The 9075-nt window shown below is 39.5% G+C and overlaps 1 pseudogene; it reads left to right on the top strand.

Annotated features, from left to right (window-relative positions):
- Positions 1-7224: 7224 nt before the first annotated feature.
- LOC101725115 (BTB/POZ domain-containing protein 10 pseudogene) lies at positions 7225-8779 on the top strand (annotated as a pseudogene).
- The last annotated feature ends 296 nt before the right edge of the window (positions 8780-9075 follow it).

Here is a 9075-nt window from a genome sequence, read left to right as displayed (position 1 = left end):
ATTAAATAAAATAAGTTGTATAAGGGTAAGTATCTCATTGTTTCTCTCTCATGAGAATCCCAAATTATAAATAAACTAAAGACTAAAAAAATAGAATATAGGAAGCAAGGTGATAGATCTTTTGCAAATGAAAAGCTCACCAAGAGAGTGAAAGGGTGGAGAAGGGAAAGGAAGCAGGCAAAAAGAATTAAGATGTGTTATGTACATGTACCAACTGCCCAAGATGAATGTAATCATTATACATTGTAAGCACGTACTAAAATAGACATGAAAAACTTTAAAAGTAACAAAGAGGGGGTGTGAGAAAAAAGAAATATAATTTTCAAATAAATAATAATCAATTTTTTCAGTGTTCTCTGCATAACATTAGAAGGTAGTATACAAAGTAACGATATCCTCAAAATGTTTAGTGAAAATAGTCACTATTTGTCAATCTAGAAAACCATACCAAAATAAAAACCTTAAGCATGCATAGGCTGAATGAAGATTTTCAGACATAAAAAGATAAGAAAATTTATATTTCATAGTCTTGCACTGGAAAAAAATGATTATAGGAAGAAAAAAGGGGAAAAAATAAGAGGCAAAATTTAAACGAGAGAGATGGTGGTGAGCAAACAAATGCTTAAAACATTTTAGTAAATATGAACAATACTTATTGCACCTACTCCAAAATATAATAAAATAAGCACTAATTCTATGGAGTTTTAAATAAGAAAAATAAAATTGATAGTTACTTGAAAATATCAAAAAGAAATTGTTTTGATTTTGAATAATGATAAAACCTTTTCCTTTACTCAGTACATTTCTTATTTATACATTTGTATTAAAGTTTACATATAACTATTAAAATAGTAGACTTGGAACATCTTTCTACTTTAAGAAATCGTTGGAGGTTGAGGCGCCGTCCTGCAACCTGCTGGGGTGGCTCTGGTAGGCGCCGCTGCCACTGCCAGAGTGGTCGCCTCTACACCCAACTCCTGTGGGATCCAGTTGAGGAGGAAGCAGAGGTGGCGCTGGCCTCGGCCTTTGCCTTGAAGGGGAAGCACAGATGTTCAAAGTTGGATATGGTAGCTCATGCCTATAATCTCAGCATTTGGGAGGCTGAGGCAGAAAAATCCCCATGAGTTCAAGCCCAGCCTGGACTACTTAGCGAGACTGACTCAAAAAGCCAAAGATGGACACCCTACCGAGGTCCCCAGTCATGGGGAACACACGCCAAATCAGCCCTCTGCAGACCGGCAGGTCTGTGCATGCTCTACCGAGGTCCTGAGTTGTGCGGAAGACACCAAATCACCCAGCTGCAGACAAGCAGCCACCTGATTCCACACTACAAAGATGCAAAGGACACCAGACCACCAGACCAAGGTACTGAGTCCCACTGTTCCCAGCCCAGAGGCAGGGGCTTCTGAGCCATTGTCCCACTGTTCCTGGTCCAGAGGAAGGGGCTTCCCAGTCAACATCCCTCCCGCTGCTCCCAGCACAGAGTAAAGGGCTTTCGGGCCACCTTCTGGCCCCTGCTCCTGGCCCAGAGGAAGGGGCTTCCAGGCCACCATCCCTCTCACCGCTACCGGCCCAGAGGGACGGGATTCTGAGCCACCATCCCACTGCTCCTGGTCCAGAGGAAGGGGTTTCCTGGCCACCATCCCTCTGGCTGCTCCCAGCCCACAGGAAAGGGCTTTTGGGTCACCATCCCTACCACTGCTCGCGGCCCCTGTCCCACCTCACCCAGCTCAGAGGAGGTAATCTGTGCAGGTGCTAACAGCTCCCCACCCCATTTTAAATGAGAAAACACATAAATAAGTCTCAAAACCAGACTTCCAGATCACCTACAGCAACCCCAAAGGGAAATGAGATGGAACACTCTGATGCTCAAACACCTGGACCCATTGAACTGGCAACAAAAGGGGATCTGGAAAAAATGAAATCAGAAATAATTTCACAGATTACAGGAGAAATTGTGACCCTAGTGCAAGACATGATTTATAAATCTGGAGAGGAGCTGAGGAACATGATGGAATCCCAACATAAGAAACAAATGGAATCCATAAAACAGATGCAAATAGATTTCCAGGACATGAAAAACTCCATTGAAAGTCTACACAGCAGAATGAGCCAAAATGAGGATAGAATTTCAGATATAGAAGATAAGATTGCAATTAGTGACCAGGAAAAGAAAAATTGCTTCAAAATTATAAGGGAACATGAGAAATCAATCCAGCAGCTGCTAGATGATGCAAAGAAGAATAATGTAAGACTGATTGGGCTCAATGAAGAAACAGGAGAGAGTGCAGATGACATAAAAAATCTCTTCACAGAAATAATGGCAGAAAACTTCCCTAGCAGGGGAAAAGAGCTTGACATACAGATAAGTGAGGCATATAGGACTCCAAATAGCCTTGATCAAAAAAAATCTACATATACACATATAATTGTTAAGATTCCAGAAACATAACAGAAGAACAAAGTTCTCCAAGCAGTCAGAGAAAAGAAACAAATCACAAACAAAGGTAAGCCCATCAGAATCACAGCAGACTTCTCAACACAAACCATCAAGGCAAGAAGACCTTGGAGTGACATATTCCAAGCCCTAAAAGGAAACAGCTTCCAACCCAGATTGATGTACCTTGCAAAACTGTCTTTCAAAATGGATGGAGAAATAAGATACTCTCATGACAAAGAGCACCTTAGGAACTTCATGAATACCAAACCAGCACTCCAAAGAATTTTACACAATATCCTAAAAACAGACATTGAAGATCACAACCCCAGGAAGCAAAGCAGAATGAACCTATCTGGCATGACAGAAATTAAATGTAAAGGGGGAGAACCCAACAAAAAGAAAAAGTCATGGCAATGACAAGTCAATACATTGCAGTTATAACCATCAATGTTTATGGTCTCAATTCACCAATCAAAAGAAATTGACTAGCAGAATGGGTCAAGAAGCAAAATCCAACAATATGTTGCATACAAGAAACACACTTAATTCAAAAGGAAACTCATAGACTGAAAGTTAAAGAGTGGAAAACAATACTGCATGTGACAAGAACCCGAAAAAAAGTAGGAGTAGCTATCCTCTTTGCAGATCAAGTAGATTTCAAGCCAACTCTGATTAAGAGAGACAAAGAAGGACACTACATCCTTGTAAAGGGAAGAATCCAAGAGGAAGAGATGACAATCATAAATATCTATGCACCAAACACTAGTGCACCCAACTATATAAAACAAATACTAATGGACATGAAAAGTCATATTTGCACTAATACAATTGTAGTGGGGGATCTCAACACCCCACTCTCACAGAGAGATGGATCAACTAGACAAAAAATAAGTAATAAAATACTAGAACTCAATCGAACTCTTGAACAAATGAATTTAACAGATGTTCACAGAGTCTCCCACCCCTGAAAATCAGAATGCACGTTCTCCTCAGATGCACATGGGTCATTCTCAAAAATAGAACACATACTCACACATAGAACATGTTTAAGTAAGTGCAAAGGAATTGAAGTTATCACCTGCAAATTACCAGACCATAGTGCGATGAAATTGAGATCCATAGCAAAAGAAACTCAAAAAATTTCATAAACACGTGGAAATTGAACAACACACTTCTGAATAACCAATGGGTCACAGAGGAAATTAAAGAAGAAATCAAATCGTTCCTTCAATTAAATGACAATGACAATACAACATATCGGAATCTATGGGACACAATGAAAGCTGTCTTACGAGGGAAATTCATAGCAGTAAATACACATATTAGGAAAACAGAACAATGCCAATTAAACAACCTGATGGTGAACCTCAAACTTCTAGAATAAGAAGAGCAGGACAACCCCAAAGCTCATACAAGGGAAGAAATTATAAAGATCAGAGGAGAAATCAATGCAATGGAGACTAAGAGAACAATACAAAAAATCAATGAAGCCAAGAGTGGGTTCTTTGAAAGAATCAACAAAATTGACAAACCTTTAGCCAACCTTGTCAGAAAAAGGAAAGAAAATGCCCAAATCCATGCAATTAGGAATGAAAAGGGTGAAATTACAACAGACCCAGCAGAAATCCAGAGGATCATCAATACCTACTTCCAGAACTTATACGCCAATAAGATGGACAACACAGAAGAAATGGACAGATTCCTAGATACATATGAATTACCAAAGTTGAATGAAGAAGACCTAAAAATTCTGAACAACACAATATCAACCAATGAAATTGAAAATGTAATTAAAAACTTATCAACTAAGAAAAGCCCATGCCCTGTTGGCTTCACTGCTGAATTCTACAAGACATTTAGAGAGGAGCTGCTGCCACTACTGCTTAAACTCTTCAATGAAATTGAAAGGGAAGAAATACTCCCAAATTCATTCCTGGAAGCAAGCATTACCTTGATCTCCAAAGCAGAGAAAGACCTAACTGAAAAAGAGAACTATAGGCCAATCTCACTAATGAACATAGATGCAAAAATCCTTTATAAGATAATGGCAAACAGAATGCAGAAGATCATCAAGAAGATCATACACCCTGATCAAGTTGGATTCATCCCAGGGATGCAGGGATGGTTCAATATACGAAAATCAATTAATGTAATACACTATATCAATAGAGCCAAGGACAAGAACCATATGATTATCTCCATAGACACAGAAAAAGCATTTGACAAAATCCAACATGCATTTATGATAAAAACCCTACAAAAATATTGGAATAGATGGTCTCTACCTCAAACTGATAGAAGCCATCTATGAAAAATCAACAGCTGATATCATACTAAATGGTCAAAAACTGAAATCCTGCACACTAAAATCAGGAAGAAGACAAGGATGTCCACTATCACCACTCTTGTTCAATATAGTTCTGGAAACATTAGCCACCGCAATTAGACAAGAGAAAGAAATAAAAGGAATAAAGATAGCTAATGAAGAAGTCAAATTGTCATTATTTGCAGATGACATGATACTCCATGTAGAAGAGCCCAAGAACTCCACCAAAAGTCTTCTAGACTTAAGAACCAAATTTAGTCAAGTAGGTGGTTACAAGGTCAACACACAAAAATCAATAGCTTTCCTCTACACCAATGACAGACTCACTGAGAGAGAAATAGGGCAAATAATTCCTTTCACAATAGCTTCCAAAAAACTGAAATACCTAGGAATCATCCTAAAGAAAGAAATCAAAGACCTCTTCTCTGAAAACTATGGCACTCTGAAAAGAGCGATTGAAGATGATATCAGACAATGGACAGACATCCCCTGCTCCTGGGTAGGAAGGATTAATATAGTGAAAATGGCCATACTTCCAAAACTGCTATATAGATTTAATGCAATTCCAATTGAGATCCCAACAGCATACTTCATAGACCTCGAGAAAACAATCCAAAAATTCATTTGGAGCAAGAAGAGACCCAGGATAGCAAAAGCAATTCTAGGTAACAGAGATATGGCAGGGGGTATCACAATCCCCAACCTGCAACTCTACTACAAAGTTACTGTGATAAAAACAGCATGATACTGGCAAAGAAACAGACTTGAGGACCAGTGGAACAGTTTAGAAGATGCAGAAACAATGCCAGACACACTCAGCCATCTCATCTTTGACAAACGAGCCAAACACCCTCACTGGAGGAAAGATAGCCTCTTTAATAAATGGTGCTGGAAAAATTGGGCTTCAACTTGCCAAAGATTAAAACCAGACCTATATCTCTCACCATGTACTAAACTTAAATCAAAATGGATTAAAGATCTAAATATTAAAATAGAAACTCTGAACCAGTTGGAACAGAGGTTAGGTAGAACCCTTGAAGACATTGGTGTGGGAAAAGATTTTATGAACAAAACCTCAGTTGCCCGTGAATTAGCATAGACAATCAACAAATGGCATCTCTTCTTATTAAAAAGCTTCTGCACAGCAAGAGAAACCACCAGCACTGTGAAGAGACAACCCACAATGTGGGAAAAAATCTTCACCTGCCCTTCCTCAGACAAAGGTCTACTATCTCGAATCTATAGAGAACTTAAAAAGATCAGACGTCCCAAATTTAAAGACCCAATCCAAAAATGGGCATCTGAAATGAACAGACATTTCTCACACAAAGAAGTAGAAATAGCAAATAAATACATGAAAAAATATTCAACATCACTGGTCATTCGAGAGATGCAAATGAAAACAATGCTGAGATTCCACTTTACTCCAGAAAGAATGGTTGCTATCATGAAATCAACCAATAACGAATGCTGGCAGGGCTGTGGTGAAAGAGGAACCCTGCTCCACTGCTGGTGGGAGTGTAGACTGGTGCAACCCTTGTGGAAATCAGTATGGAGATACCTCAAAGAACTAGGACTGGAAGTCCCATTTGACCCCACTATTCCACTGCTGAGGATCTTCCCCAAAGAATTAAAAGAATCATACCACAGTGATATATGTGCACCCATGTTCATAGCAGCGCAGTTTGTAATAGCTAAAACTTGGAAACAGCCCAAATGCCCATCAACTGGAGACTGGATCAAGAAAATGTGGTTTTTTAATAAATGGAGTACTGCTCAGCCATAAAAAATGAGAAGTTAGAGATATTTATAACTAAGTGGATGCACATTGAGGCAATACTCTTAAGTGAAATAAATAGGATGCACATATGTAAATGCCAAATAGTTTCTCTGGTGTGAGAAACTGAAAGTGTAAATAAGGACTAAAACGTATAATAGGTAATGTGAAATGGGAAGAAAAGGGGCAAAGGGGAAGGAAGTGGGAGGTCTAGGGGAAAGGATAGAAGAGAATGGGATTAATATGAGAAAATGGAAAAATAGGAACAAAATCTTTGTAAATAGGGAGTGATGGAGGGGTTGAAGGGAGGGCTGGGCAAGGGTGAAAAACAAGAACCAAGAGAGACTATGTAAAGGTGCAAATTTCCAATGATGAATGTCACTATATTGTATACCTAAAATGTACCAATTATTAGAATGAATAATCGATAATGTAAAATAGGAAGAAAAGGTCCAAAGGGGTAGGGGTAGTGGGAGGGGCAGGGGAAAGCAAAGAAGGGAAAGGAAAAAATGATGAGAAATGGAGAAAATGGAAATAAAGTCTTTGTAAATAGGGAAGGGTGGAGGGGGTGAAGGAAGGGCTAGGAATGGGGAAACACTAAGAACCAAGATGCATTATGTAAAGGTACAATTCCCAATGAGAAATGTAAATGTGTTGTATACCTACAATGTACCAATTAAAGAATTTAATACAAAAAAAAAGCCAAAGATATTTAATTATGATAAGATTTTCAACTGTTTTTGAAAAGAAGGTTATGGGTGCTACATGTGTGCTTTCAGAGCAGTAGTGTGAGGAAACTTGAAGTGGGATGGCAGGACGGCCCCATCCCTATGACAGTAACTCCAGTGATCCAGAGAATTGGGATCGGAAATTGCATAGTAGACCTCGTAAACTTTGTAAACATTCAAGTACTTCCTCACGTGTTGCTAAAGGGGGAGTAGACTACACCAAAATGAGACTGCAAGGTGCTAGCGGGGGACAGGAGCGATCAAGAGACAGATGAAGGTCAAGTGACAGATCACGAGATTCATCTCATGAAAGAACAGAGCCTCAACTCACTCCTTGTATTAGAAATGTTACTTCTCCAACACGGCAGCACCATGTTGAAAGAGAAAAAGATCATAGTTCCTCTCTCCCAAGCAGTCCTCGTCCTCAAAAAACATCTCCAAATGGTTCAGTTAGCAGTGCTGGGACCAGCAGCAGAAACAGTAGTCAGTCAAGTTCAGATGGTAGCTGTAAGACAACTGGGGAGATGGTATTTGTATATGAAAATGCAAAAGAAGGAGCTCGAAATGTAAGAACGTCAGAATGAGCGACATTAATAGTGGATAACACTAGATTTGTTGTAGACCCATCTATTTTTACTGCACAGCCAAATACAATGTTGGGCAGGATGTTTGGATCTGGCCGAGAACATAACTTTACACGTCCCAATGAGAAAAGAGAGTATGAGGTGGCAGAAGGGATTGGTTCCACTGTATTTTGAGCTATCCTGGATTACTATAAGACAGGAATAATTCATTGTCCTGATGGCATATCTATTCCTGAGCTGAGAGAAGCATGCAATTGTCTCTGTATTTCTTTTGAATATAGTACTATTAAATGTAGATATCTCAGTGCCCTGATGCATGAGTTATCAAATGATGGTGCTCGTAGACAATTTGAATTTTATCTGGAAGAAATGATCCTCCCTCTCATGGTAGCTAGTGCCCAGAGTGGGGAACAAGAACGTCATATAGTGGTGCTTACAGATGATGATGTGGTTGATGGGGATGAAGAATATCCACCACAGATGGGAGAAGAATATTCACAGATTATTTATAGCACAAAATCATATAGATCTTTCAAGTATATTGAAAACAGAGATGTGGCCAAATCAGTCTTGAAGGAAAGGGGTCTTAAGAAGATTAAATTGGGAATAGAAGGTTATCCTACGTACAAAGAAAAAGTAAAGAAAAGGCCTGGGGGCCGCCCAGAAGTCATTTACAACTATGTCCTAAGACCCTTTATTTGAATGTCCTGGGAAAAGGAAGAAGGAAAGAGTCGGCATGTAGACTTCCAGTGTGTAAAAAGTAAATCTATCACCAACCTGGCAGCAGCTGCTGAAGACATTCCCCAGAACCAGCTGGTAGTCATGCACTCAACTCTGCAGGTGGATGAGCTGGATATCCTCCCCATCCACCCCCCTTCTGGCAACAGTGACCTGGATCCTGACGCACAGAATCCAATGCTGTGATGCTGTCCCTGAAACCATAGCATGCTACTCTTCACAGTCTCCTCATCGGCACTGCAAGGCCACTCTTCTTCATTGTGAGATGCACATGTTTAGGATATTGCAGTGTAGGTTTTTTAAAGACCAAAGGTGGCTGAATGGTTTTTTAAATGAGTACAATTCTAGCATCCTGAAGTTCCACCTATAAAAATGTATTTGTTTACCAGTAGATTTGTGAAATTGGTTCTTTGTATGGGGGACAGTCCTTTTTCACACATAGAGGTCTTTTCAGAAGTGGAAATTGGCAGCTGGGGTGCTTT

Source organism: Heterocephalus glaber, unplaced genomic scaffold (assembly GCF_053883595.1).
Source record: "Heterocephalus glaber isolate CG9 unplaced genomic scaffold, H.glaber_assembly_v1.0 deba00001523, whole genome shotgun sequence".
Classification (NCBI taxonomy): Eukaryota; Metazoa; Chordata; class Mammalia; order Rodentia; family Bathyergidae; genus Heterocephalus; species Heterocephalus glaber.
Note: the sequence above shows the minus strand (reverse complement) of the source record. Positions and strands in the feature narration are given on the sequence as shown.